This window comes from Phallusia mammillata, chromosome 1 (assembly GCF_965637545.1).
Source record: "Phallusia mammillata chromosome 1, kaPhaMamm4.hap1.1, whole genome shotgun sequence".
Taxonomy (NCBI): domain Eukaryota; kingdom Metazoa; phylum Chordata; class Ascidiacea; order Phlebobranchia; family Ascidiidae; genus Phallusia; species Phallusia mammillata.
Window position 1 is genome coordinate 23,505,772 of NC_137252.1, and position 14,220 is coordinate 23,519,991.

The window sequence follows — 14,220 nt, forward strand, 5'->3', positions numbered from 1 at the left end:
AAATTGTGATTAAACCAGTTGTTGGCTTCCTGTGCAGTATATTTTTGGAATATTAGCCCTCTTGCCGACCAGATGTGTTTAAACACAGCATCACTATAAACATCCTACTTGCTGCCCTGCATGATGCTAGGATCAACCGGAGGTGATGAACCTCCCTTAAGCCTAAAGCAGATTTTGCGATTTGCTACATAAGAAGCAACAACAATGCACAAAGTTATCATTTGCTTTGTGAAACCACGCAAAGAAATAAGGTACGTAATACTTGTGCGGCTGATGAAGATAATGTGCTTTCATCAGACGTTAGCATTCGGACAAAAAATTAACAAGTGTACATTATTGTTGCTGGAATCTATAGATCATATATGATCGCAACATATCTGGAATTTCACAAATATATTTCTGCTTGGATCTGTTTATTACTTTTAATGTGTGTGCATGTGTTTTGGCAGGTTTTCTTGTCTGAATTATCTGACATAAAAAGTGAATAACTTTAAGTGTTTTTTTAGATAAATAAACTTCTACTCCTCACTCTTCTCTTGGGACTCGTCCTTCTTGCATCAGAGACCACTGAAGCAAGATCTTACGGAACGCGCCGCAAGTGGTGGTGGAGACGACGAATCATCAGGCGACGATTCCGACGACGAATCCATTATCGCCGTGGAGATGAAGGTTTGTAATGAAATCCAATAAATTTAAATTACCTATTGTAAAAAGGTCAAAAAAAGTGTAAAATCTCATACAAAGCTGGAATTGGTTTTTAAATACGTGGGTAGTTGTATGCAGTGTTTTTTTAAGGTGTTTTGGGGGACCGAAACGGTCCAAATTTCTCCAGCGGTTTCCCAAAATTTGGACTTGCAATTCGTTTAAGCAAATATGGCTATTTTTTGGTATTTAAATGAAACACTTGCGGTCTCTTAAAACTACTTAGCGGTCACCCAAACCAAACCTTAAAAAAACTATGTATTGTTTTGTTTTTTAGAATCTGATGAAATGTTTGATGATGAGATGCCAGATGAGGATGAGGGTATGTTGGAAGAGTAAGAATAAAGAAGACTGTAAGTTTGCTCAAATTATATCAACATTACCCACTTTTGAAAATGTCACCAGATCTGTAAACACCTTTTTGGTTTTTTCAACTGTAAAGCCACATAAAACATAAATCAAGTTTTATTTATCAAGTAATACTGGTTGATTATATTGGATTTTTTTATTTGGCCGCAGGCATGTTCTGTGTTAGGGTACGCCAGCTTCAGTGGTTTTCGGTGTATGGAATATTATTTGTATTTGTAAACGATTTTTTTTCTTTTTTCAGATCTCTACAGTGTCGACATAAAGAAGTTACAAGATTCTTGACAAACTATGAACGACAATAAAATTATCAAAACCAAATCAATATTGTGTTTTTATAACTTAATTCGAGGGTCAAAAAACAATGTTTGATGTAAATGGATTGTGAATACATTTGATTAAAAAATACTAGCATTGCAAATTCAACATAATCAAAAATGCCGGAAATTTAGTAGAAATGTTAATCTTTGGGGATGAGACCGTTGTGCCCGTGTTTGATGTCGACGGTATAATACTGACATGACTGGTATAAATACGCAGAGGGTAGCTATCAGATTTACCGTTTAACTGCAGTTTTAAAGTAACAATAACTCGAATGTAAACAAAAAAAACTCAATTGTGGTAAAATGCAATTTGGAAAAAAAACTGATTTTCTGGTTCATTATTGAGTTTCAGCCTTTTTGTTGGGTCTTTAGTGTTTGAATCATATTTCACCCCCATCTCCAACATCCACAGCCACAACACGCGACTTTGTCATAACAAAAACTATTTCCATCCCCGCATATACACAAATTCTGGTAAAAAACGCCTTCAATTTTTTGCAGTAAAACTCTGGAGCACAATTCCAAATTCTGCCAAGAAATACTCGTACAACAAATTCACATCATTCATCACAACCCGTCTGCTTAATGAAATGCTTTAATCTCAATTCAAAACAAATGACAATCAACATTCCACAAATACTTCGGTGCCATGGCAACGCTCTTCGCGCACGTGTTGCAGATGAAAAAATCCATTGCTTTAAAATATTAATTCGCAAACAAAGTTGTCAGTATTTGTGTACTGCTTTTTTCATTTGTTTTTGTTGCTATTTATTTATTTTTTCGCTCGTAGTATTACAGTTCCGTTCACTTTCTTGATTCATTATTCACCGATTGTGTGCTTACGTACTATGTTCGTTTATTCTCTCGGTAAATTGGTTACTGACTTTATGCTTGTCATTATTCGATTAACTGTTTATCCATTTACTGCCTCATTTTCTTTAATCTAAACGTTTATTTGTTTCTTGTTTATGCACTTGTTTTTGTCGCTGTTTACTTATTCGTTCGTTGTATTACACTTCCGTTCACTTACTTGATTCACTATCCACCTATTGTGCGCTCACGTACTATGTTCGTTTATTCTCTCGGTAAATTGGTTACTGACTTTATGCTTGTCATTATTCGATTAACTGTTTATTCATTTACTGCCTAATTTTTTCTCTCTCTTGTTTATTATCTTATTTTTCGCCTAATACTACTGCTTTGAAGGGGTGGCTGACACGTTGACCGTACGGTCCTTCGCTGCCCTGCACTTTGCGTTTTTCATGGATATTTTCGTTGTCATTTTTTCCTCATTTACGTGCAAATACAAACTACCTACCTACCTACCTTAAATAAGGGGCTATATAATCAAATTGTAGGAAAAATGCTAGCAGTAACTAAAGCTGTAGGGAAACATTAAAACGTTTTTAGTATAAAAGCATTGTGATGGAACACTCATTACTTGGATATAGAAATTGAACATCTCATATATGGTGGCAATCATTTAAATATTGCTGGTACTTATTTTGCATTCGCCATTCACGAACAGTGACGCTTTGTTTCAAAATGATTAACTAGTTAAAGCAAAATGTTATCGTAGATCGAATTGTCACATAAATCTATGCCGATATCTAACGTGATGTGATGTGGATTGAGTTCGCACAAGATAAAATGTGGTTGCGATTCATCCTAATCCTCCTCACAGGCTCTTATGAACGTTTTCCGGAAAAGTGTTTTAGCGACCAATATGAAGATTTAATATATTAAATATGGTTTAGTTAAAATAATAAATACCGTATACGGTTTAGTTTACGTTGTGTTGTTTGCTTTGTCACTAAAAATGCAAATAAGCTGTGTTTATTTGCAAGTATTTGCAATGTTAACGACAGTGACAATCAAAAACACTATTATACACTAAGGCAGTGGTTCTCAAACTGTGCGTCGCGACGCCCTGGTGTGTCGTTTAAATTTTCCAAGGGCGTCGCAGAATAGTTTCGTTTCGTGGCTTTTTGTTGTCGTATCAATGAACACAACTTTAATAATAAGTTTCCTCATTAACTTTTATTTGCTGGTGCGTCGCAAGTTCAGAAAAACTTATCCAGGGGCGTCGCAACAAAAAAAGTTTAAGAACCACTGCACTAAGGGAACACTATTACACTAGAGGAAAAACACTAGGGGATATTATTTAAAACAAAACTTAGTTTGGTATAGCATGGGATGCATTTTTTGAATTTTCAATGGTTTTCCTTTTTTAAAGTAGTAACTTCAAAACAGGAAATTCGCGACTTCATAGTTTGGTAATAAATACGACCCGTTCTGCTGTTAAAGTATTAGTAGAGCTCATGTAGACCATGGTTTTCTGCTTCGTAAGACCTGACTGATTAGCTTAAAAACGCAAGGAGTATGGAAATCGGAAGTAATTAACTTTCAAAACACATGTTAAAATTAGCTTTTTAGTTAGTTTGTGCAACCACAGTCCCATGTCTGTTTTTTCCGCACTGCAGGGCCAACAGTGTATCTTCCTTCCCGCAGTGCCAAAACGACCGCGGAAGTCTAAAGTGGGTGGTTGTTAAAGTTATAGGGATTTTACAATGTACAAGCAGAAATAAAAAATATACCCATCACATTACATTTTATCGATTATATCATGATGAAATTGAGAGTGCTGTGGTTGCACAGTGCCTATATGTATATGCGCGCCGGTAGTAAAACCGACGAATAATATGGTAACTTATAGGTAATTTTTTTAGGCTGGCAGAAAAAATGCCAATTTGTTTGAATAGTGTTAACTATATTTTGCGGGTTTAAAAATATTTCATGTAATGTTTTTGTAAGATCCATACGGTTTTGAAGACATCAAGGCAGAAATGCAAATGTAGATAATGTCAAAAAAGAGTTAAAGCATTGGGTTCCAACCTTTTTGTAGTCACGGACCCCTATTATAAATTTTGCACGCCGGCGGACCCCCAACGTAAATTTTCGTAAGTCACACACTTTTTAAACACCAAACTTCCAAACTCAATAGGCTGCAATCTCAAAGCTGCGAGACTCAACACTGGGCACAAGTGGCGCATTCGCTTAAACATGCTGCTATTTGAATAATTGTGTTTGCTGGCGATTGTTTGTGCTTATGTGATCTCGAGCCATAAGCGCAAGCAGAAAATTTTGCTAAAAGGCGATTTCGCTAAATAGGTTGAGAACCTGCGTTAAACGTAAACTCGTAAAGTAATAAAACATAATTAACTGTCGATAATATTATACTATACCAACGGTTTAAAGTCATTTATTGCGGGGCCGGCCTGGTATGTTCTATAATAATTGACTGGTCAAGCGCCTTAAAAGAGTATGTCGTGGTTAATTTTGTTGTTAGTGTTTCTTCGCTTCTACAATATTTGCATTGTCACATCACTGTACCAATGCGAGTTGGTTGTCCCTGCAATAACCGCTGAATAACTATAGTTGACTGCAAGATGATTTAGGTGGTAAAGTTTGATAACACGGTAATTTAGATGCAAAGCACAATCTGTACACAAATTCGCATTATGTCTTACAAGGTATACTGGTAGGTTGTCAAGTTTAGGCCAATAGATTTTTAAGATCAGTTGCTTACGCTGCGCCTCCTAAAACAGGAAGCCGTTTAATCATGATGTTGTGATTGATGCTCTCTTGAAAACCACATGTTTTTGCAAACTCAAGAGGACCATAGAAATCATACAACATGCAAAAACGTTTTGCACGATGTCAGCGTTAACCGGAGATAATGAACTTCCCCATGGCTCTGAAACAGATGTTTCGTGTTGCTTTATAAGAAGCGACAGCAATGCATGAAGTTATCATTTGCTTTGTAAAACCTCGCAAAGAAATAAGGTGAGTAACACTTTGTGGTTCTCGTGTGAAGTTTGTTTTTAAACGTTTCTTACTTTAAGATGAACAAGCTCCTGCTACTCACTCTTCTCTTGGGACTCGTCCTCCTTGCATCCGAGACCACTGAAGCATTTAGTTATAAGCGTTACAGTAGACGCCGCTCATGGGTTTGGAGAAGACGATACAGGCGACGTCATAGGCGATATGGAGATGAAGGTTTGTAATGCATCTAGAAAAGATATCGAATTCAACAAGTTTTGATATCGGCTGCAGCAGCTCTTTCCAAAATTATGACACAAATGTCAAAAAACATGGCTTTTGTAATGATTTTTCAGACAAACAATTTACATCTATTTATTCAACTTAACAAAAATTCTCTACCTCGCCAAAGCGCTAAGATTTGACTTTTGTATATTTCCGTCAACAAGTTTTTTTGCACGTTTTGTAAATTGCATAAACGTATTTGTCTGTAGATTTTTAAAAATGGTGAATTTGTTTTCGTAATTTTTTAGAACCTGAGGAAATGTTTAACGATGACATGCCAGATGAAGATGAGGATACGATGGAAGACATGGAATAAAGGAGACGGTAAGTTTACTTAAATTATATTGATAGAACTTTATTATGTAAGTATATTCGCACTGTTATTACAATATTCATGAAACATCGAAAATTGCTTTTTTGTGGGAACATATTTTTTCGTTTTTGCAGAAGTTTCCTGAAAGTCGACATAAACAAGAAGTTACAAGATTCTTGATCAAAAATGTGATCGACAATAAAATTGAAAAAAGTTATTATTTGTGGCTTTCTGTTTTTTCGAGTCAATGAGTAACTTCCATCAGTTTAAGGCGAAAAAAAAATTCGATGCCATACAAAAATCTGTGTAAGGTAAATCACTAAAACATATAGTAGAGGTATGCAAACTTAAGGTACGTCGGGTGAATAAATCTTCAACATTTACAGGATTGTTTCGTGTTTTGTCCGTGCATCTAATATCAATATAACTGGCCTTAATCGTAATCCGTTACTGTCAGCTTGGCTGTCCAAATTTAGCTATGGGTCTCTAGATTAACCGCGTCATCAAAAATTATGCCACCGTCATCAACTCCCAAAGCACCTGATCTTGTCAAAACCGAGTCCTGGAATCTATAGAGATGTGTCTTGCATTTTGGTTCATTTTTATTACCTTTCGGCAAAAGATAGTGACATGCTAATGTACAAACGATTTAGAAAATAGGGTGTAACAGTGCGATTGTAGATACACTTCGGATAAAAGCGAAACTTGTAAACATGTACCCTTGCTATTGCCTCTCGCACATTTATTGCACGAAAACAACGTTCATGAACGCATAATTAGAGCACAGTAAACATCACACAGTTAAAGCTAATAATCAAGAGTTTGCATAGTCACATCTACTTATATTAAAGTTCATAACATGATTTTTTTTCAAAAGTTCAATTGAATTAAATTGCTACACAAATTGAAATCCCCGCGAGCTGTTTGTTAGCAAGTCAAAAACGAGCTGATTTGGGCTTAATCGGTTACTTAGTATGGTGGTAGGATTTTAATGTCAACTGAATGGTTTCTAACAATTTTAACAACAAGTTATAAGCACGACATCTCCGGCTTCCAAACTCAAATGGTTATAATCTCAAAGCCTTATTTTAGGTTAATTTTGTGTTCCTGGGAATATACTAGTTTTAACAGTTGCACACAACACCGCAAAAACATCAACAAATATGTTGATTTATATCAGCTATTGCTGCCAGGCATAGTATCAAGTTTATAGAGCTCTTCTGGCAAATGTATTTTTATTCCGACGTTTCGACGTCCTATAGAGGTCGCCTTCATCAGGTTAAATATCACTGAATGCGACTTGTTAAAATATGTTGATTTTTCAGGACTGTTGTGTCATTACTCACTTGTTAAGTTTTTTTAATTGTTACACACAAGTTATTGAAATTCATGTACGGCAGATGTTGTTGCTACTTTAGTCGGTAGAGCTACTAACGCCATAACGCAAATGACAACCAAAGTCGATTTGGTTATATCTCCAAAAATTTTCACGGTTAGGGCTATTAGGGTCGGGGTAAGGTATTAGCACTTAAAATTCAATAAAACTAACCCAAAAAATTAGTTAATAATGTAAAAAATTTAAAAACTTATTTCCCAAACTAACCCATTTATAGCCGCTAAATAAAAAATTGAGCTCTTTACGCCCCCTAATCGACTTTGGTTATCATTTGCGTTATGGTGTTAGTAGCTCTACCACTTTAGTCATTCCATGCAGCCGATCCCCAAAACAAATTGCACCAGGCTTAAACCAAACGGATGTGATTATATGATGTATACCATGAAACGCACGTTAAAATTTACTATTTAAGAAGCAACAAAAATGTATAAAATTATCATTTGCTTCGTGAAACCACGCAAACAAATAAGGTGAGTGTTGTTTTATGTTGCTGTCGAAGAAAACCTAAACCAAGCACTTATTATTGTGTCTAACACTTGGGTTTTGATGTTTAAGAGTCGAAGGCGTTGATTGTTGTATTGGTATGAGGGAAATGGGAACAGGGTTTCGAGTGAAGCACGTTTCGACATTATTTGTTCAAGATAGAATTAGTTGTTTTAAAGAAGTTTTTATTTTTAGCTTCCCAAAATAACGCTTCACTTCACGTGTTAAATTATTTACATCATTGTCGGATTTGTTTTTATAGATTAAATGTTCTTTGTATGTTTTATAGATGAACAAGCTCTTGCTCCTCACCCTTCTCTTGGGACTTGTCCTCCTTGCATCCGAGACCACTGATGCTAAAAGAATCTATTACCGAAGGCGACACCGCCGATGGTGGTGGAGGCGACGATTCCGCCGACGAATCCATTATCGCCGCGGGGATGAAGGTTTGTAAAACAATCAAGTAAATTTTGAATAACATAAATACATGAACGCAATGGAAAACTTTTGTTTTCTGTAGTAGCATTGTAAAGCCCAGTATTATGTGATGCAAATTGGCAATCGTCCATGTAAACTAAATGTCGTATAAGTCTTTCAAATAGAGTGTGCTTGTTGGTATTTTAATGATTGTTTTGTTTAGAATCCGAAATGTTTGAAGATGAGATCCCAGATGAAGATGAAGAGCTTGACATGGAAGAGTAAATAAATGTAAGTTTGATTGAAATTATGACAATTTGCACTGCTTGTACTGTTTATACATGAAAGTCACAAAAAGGTTTCACACAAAAAATACTACTTTAATCCGTTTTGCTTTGTAATATTGGCAAAATCTCAATTACCACTTTGTTTATGGTTTGTAATTTGAATGTGTTATGATTTGATTTCTTTTATTCTCATTTGTTGTTTTGTTTACAGAATACTCGAAAGTCGACATGTGCAAGAAATTACATCGTTCTTGGCGTAATTTGATCGACCAATAAAATTACAACACGAAACAAAAATCAATGTGTCGTGGATTGATTTAGAGAGGGTTTCAAAACTTACAAATAGGAATGTAAGGGAAAATGGCAAATGCTGTTTTTTGGGGCAAAATATTTTCAATTAAAAGCAATTTAACCAAACATAGTTTGCACAAAAAGACCAATAATACTGTCTCCCTCTTTAAAATTTTAACATGCAACTTGTATAACTTTAGCCGAAAAACTGTCTACTTCTTCTCAGTCTCGTTAAAACATGGCTTGGTTGTTTTGTTTTAATTACAACTCGACCAAACTTTCAATGTTCAGAAATGTGGAAGTTAGTAACATTAATGTTAAAGAACATATCGTTTATGAATATTTAAAGTCCCATTTGACATTAGAACCAGCAATCATTTGTTTACAATCAATGTCATTTTGTTAAAATCCCCTAACAAAAAAGTCCGAAAACTCTATTTCAAAATCCATACGCTTTAGTTTGTCACGAGTTACTGGGCATGACGGGAAATTAATTTTCCTTTTTAAACCAATCTACTTTACCTTGCAATATATGTTTTTAGCGTATAACAACAACCGGAAAATCGTATAGACACGACTTGGCGGTTAAACCGGTTTTTATATTTTGTATAAAAATATTAATAGGCTCGAACAACAAAAGAACCATGAACAATATGGCGGGGGTATTTTGTCAGAAAAGTTAGGTAAATACCGATAGATGACGCAAAGAGCGTTGTTACTTAAAATAAGAGTGAGACTGGGATAGAGTAAGGCAGTGGTCGGCAACCGCCGGTCCGCGGCCCGGTACCGGTCCGCGAGGAGTTTGTTACCGGGCCGTATACTTTTTCAGGTTAAATGGTATGTAACATTTTGCCTATGTATCCCGGGGATGATAAACTTATTTAAGCGTTTTTATTGCTAAATATTAGTAGTTTTTTGAAGACCGGTCCGCGATAAAATTTCACTTTCAAAAACGGTCCGAAGTGCAAAAAAGGTTGCCGACCCCTGGGGTAAGGGACTAAATTTAACATAAATAACTGTTTTTAGATTGGTTTTCTAGGGGTCGGCAACCCCTGGCACGCGTGCCCGGTTTGGCACGCGAGGTGGTTTTTCTTGGCACGCCAACCGAATTGCGTGTTTTTTATTGACGTAAGAATTTAACTTATCACACTGCTTGTTTTCAGTTTTTATCTTGTGATTGTCGTGAAATTCTGCCTTAATTGCACAAAACACTCTGCTTTCTCTATATTATTGATATCTGCTGGCACGAACCACTATTATTCAGAAAAACGTCGGCACGCGAGGCCATTAACACATGGAAATAACAAGTAAATTGGCACGCGTCGCCTAAAAGGTTGCCGACCCCAGCTAGACCAACCCTAATAATACTAACCGTCAGCAATTTTCTTTTCACTGGGTTCGAACCCAGGACTCACTCGGGGACGAATCCCGATCAACGTTTTATGTCTGTACATGGGTCAGGCGCGCAGACCATTCGGCCAAGTTCCTGCCCACCGTCAGCATTTTTTTGCACAAATTGCTTTGAAATCGGTTGCGTGCGCCACCTGCCGGAAATGAGCAAACCTCGCCGCTGTGAGGCCACTTCAATACATACCTTTTTCTAAACAAATTAGCGCCAAATTGCATTTCATAGAACCAAGTGTCAAAAACCGCAAAGAAACAGTAAACTTAAACAGCTTTAAGCATCTTTGTTTGCAGAAATAAGGCAAAAAATATACAGTCTTCATTGAATACTAACATGACACGTAATTGCACAAAAAAGGCGTAACAAGATTCTTGATAAAACATGATCGACAATAAAACTACCAAAACGAAATAAAAAGTTGTCATTTTTTTCTTTTTTTATTAAACAAAGGTGTTTATTTTTAAGGACTGTTGTGTTACTACTGATTTGTTCTGTTTTTGATGGTTTCAGCAAATTACTGTGGCTCGTATATGCCAGATGTTGTTGCTGCTACCCCTTCAGTTTAGTCATTTCCGCATATCTCAAAAACGAATTACACCAAGCTTAAGCAAAACGGATGTGATTCAATGATGTTCACCATGAAACATATGTTGAAATTTGCTATTTAAGAAGCGACAAAAATGCATGAAGTTATCATTTGCTTTGTGAAACCACGCAAAGAAATAAGGTGAGTGATGCTTTATGTTGCTGTCGAAGAAAACCTAAACGAACGACTTGTTATTGTGTCGCTAACATTGGGGTTTTGTTGTTTAAAAGTCAAAGGCGTTGATTGTTTGATGGGTACGAGCTAATTATTGGTATTTTGTGTTTTCTTGAAAGACGGTTTCGAGTGAAGGACCTTTCGACATTATTTGTTCAAGATAGAATTAACTGTTTTAATGACGCCAATAAGTTTTTATTTTGAGCTTGTTAGACTGACGCTTCACTGTGTTAAATTATTTACAACATTGTCGCTTTTAAATGTTGTTTGTTTTTATAGATGAACAAGCTCTTGCTCCTCACCCTTCTCTTGGGACTAGTCCTCCTTGCATCTGAAACCACTGATGCTAAAAGAATCTATTACCGAAGGCGACACCGCCGATGGTGGTGGAGGCGACGACGAATCTATTACCGCGGAGATGAAGGTTTGTAAAGCAATTAAGTAACTTTTGGAATAACATAAATACACTATCGACACGCAATGAAAAACTTTTGTTTCTGTTTTGAGCTTATCTTATACCCAAGGTTATCTGATGCACATTGGCAATCGTTCATGTAAACTCAAAGCCGTTCATTAAATTGTAAATGTGGGTATTTTAATGATCGTTTTGTTTAGAACCTGAAATGTTTGAAGACCAGATCCCAGATGATGAGCTTGACATGGAAGAGTAAATAAATGTAAGTTTGATTGAAATTATGACAATTTGCACTGCTTGTACTGTTTATACATGAAAGTCACAAAAAGGTTTTACACAAAAAATACTACTTTAATCCGTTTTGCTTTGTAATATTGGCAAAATCTTAATTACCACTTTGTTGTTGGTTTGTAATATGAGTGTGTAATGATTTGATTTTTTTATTCTCGTTTGACAAGTTGTTTTGTTTACAGAATACTCGAAAGTCGACATACACAAGAAATTACATCGTTCTTGGCGTAATTTGATCGACAATAAAATTACAAAACGAAACAAAAATGAATGTGTCGTGGATTGATTTAACGGGTTTTGAAACTTACAAACACAAATCTTTGACAAGAAAATGAAAAATAATGTGATTTGTGGCAAAATATTTTCAACAAAAACAATTGTTGATAAAGAAACAGTGCCTCTAGTTTGCACAAAAGACAAAAACACTTTATTCCTCTGTAAAATTTTAGCAAGCAACATTTATAACTTTAGCCAAAAACTTTCTACTTTTTTTCTCGTTAACACATGACTTGGTTGTTTTGTTTTCATTACAACTCGACCGCACTTTAACCAGTCTGAACGTTTGTAATATTAATGTATCGTTTGTAAAATATTTAAAGTCCTTGCTTGAAGAAATTTCCCATTTGACATAAGAACCAGCAATCATTTGTTTGCAATCAATGTTGGTTTGTTTAAGTCCGCGAACAAAAATGACCGAAAACTCAATTTCAAAATCCATACACTTTAGCTTGTCACGAGTTACTGGGCATGGCGGGAATTTAATTTTCCTTTTCAAGTCAATCTACAATACCGTGCAACATATGTTTAGCGTATAACAACCCTGGAAAATCGTATAGACACGATTTGGCGGTTATACCGGTTTTACATCCTGTATTAAAATATTAATAGCCAGGACCAACAATAGAAGAAGGAACAACATTGGGGGTGTAATTTGTTAGAGTGACGTGTTTGCACGTTTCAGCGCCAAACATAACAAACAGGGTGCGTACATACAATGCAAACACTTTTTGCGATACGGGAAATCTAAAACGCTGTTTGTTTTCATGCTAAGAAAAACTGAATACATTTTGGTTGCACATTCGTATGACTTAACAATCTTAAATTTAAAGGTTTGTGTACATTTATTTCCCAATCAACCCGGTATCTTCTTTACCTGAACGAAGTTTAACGTGAATGTGCTTTGAACCAATACATACTTGTAGAATACGAAACCCTTTGGTTCTGATTCCACGTCCCAGCTAGCTTTTTAACTGGCCACTGTGTGGGTTACTTGCACCGCCAAATGCTGTCTGTCACACTGATACGTTGCAACAATAAAACGAAGGCTGTATTCCAATACCGAGTACCACAGTACAACGAAACTGGACAGTTCATAACAGTACAGATTAGTACAGTCAGTCAGGTCAGATCAGTTGGTACAAAACATTCAGTACAGAACAGATTGATGACAGAAACAGATCAGAACAGTCTACAACAGAGCAGTCTAGGACCAAACGAGACAGAACGGATTTCTGCGTTAGCAGCTCCCACACAGATTTACATTGCTTAGTGTCTTATTCAAATAGAATACAAATAGAGAGTTTAGTTAAGCTACTAACACGAGAAAAAGATAAAAGGTATACACGACCAGCATGGTCAGATTATCACACATATTTAAATTATCCATACATCAACTAGTACACTCTAATCCACTGTAGTTACCTTACACACAACTACTTTTACAATAATAAACCTTATACAATGCTAATTACCAGTCCTATACACTGCAAAACTGACACAAAAAGGAATTACGCAATAACTGTAAGCTGCCTCGTGTAAAACGTACGGTAAACGACACGAGACACGACAATCACCACGCCACAACTAATAGAAATCGATATTGACACGCTTCACTGCATCTTGACCACAACAATACTCGATGTATTTATTCAAATAAAAGCTGATTTGCTGATTGTTCCGTGCCGCCAAAAACATATTAGATATAAATTACATCGGTTCATTACTTTTTAATGAGTTGCTGGTCTTCGAGATTGTTTATTAATTGTAGGCTACGCACACAAATTTTGCCTCACAGCGATTTTTGAAAAAAAAAAGATTGTAACAATCAGTCAAAAAATTGTATCCAGTAATTAACCAACTTGAAGCCCAATAAACACAGCACATAAAGTGACATTCTCACATTTCATTACTTTGATTGGACCATTTGATTACTATTAAAGTACTTTAATTATTGATATGGTCTGTTGATAAATAAACTAACAAATTGTATCCGTTTAACATTTGGTGTTGACGAATGATGTAGTTTCTTAGTTTCATGTGCCGTGATGTTATTAGGCATCACCTGGAAGAGACGTTTTAGACAGCTGAAGCTGTATATGGAAATGACACATCCCTGTCCCTACAAACAAGGTCCGTACGGTAGAGCTACTAAACAGTAGAAAACTCATAGTAGAAAAGTTTGGTTCGCAACAACAAAAGTAGCAGGAACAATATGGCACGTGTTTACTTGTTAGAAAAGTTAAGTTAATACCGATAGATGACGTAAAGAGCGCTGTTATGTAAAATAAGAGTGAGACTTGGATAGCGTTAGGGACTAAATTTAACATGAATAACTGTTTTAGGTTGATTTTAGTGTTACTATTACTTTGGAATCTCAGATCAACC

The 14,220-nt window shown here is 35.9% G+C and overlaps 2 long non-coding RNA genes across 2 annotated transcripts; both read left to right on the forward strand.

Moving 5' to 3' along the window:
* Positions 1-233: 233 nt before the first annotated feature.
* LOC145230225 (uncharacterized) lies at positions 234-8,691 on the forward strand. The gene is made up of 4 exons (XR_013860606.1): positions 234-251; positions 7,980-8,136; positions 8,331-8,398; positions 8,606-8,691. It is a non-coding gene; the product is annotated as an uncharacterized LOC145230225 (long non-coding RNA).
* Positions 8,692-10,741: 2,050 nt separating this feature from the next.
* On the forward strand, positions 10,742-11,823 carry LOC145209395 (uncharacterized). The gene is made up of 4 exons (XR_013855092.1): positions 10,742-10,817; positions 11,130-11,274; positions 11,466-11,527; positions 11,739-11,823. It is a non-coding gene; the product is annotated as an uncharacterized LOC145209395 (long non-coding RNA).
* The last annotated feature ends 2,397 nt before the right edge of the window (positions 11,824-14,220 follow it).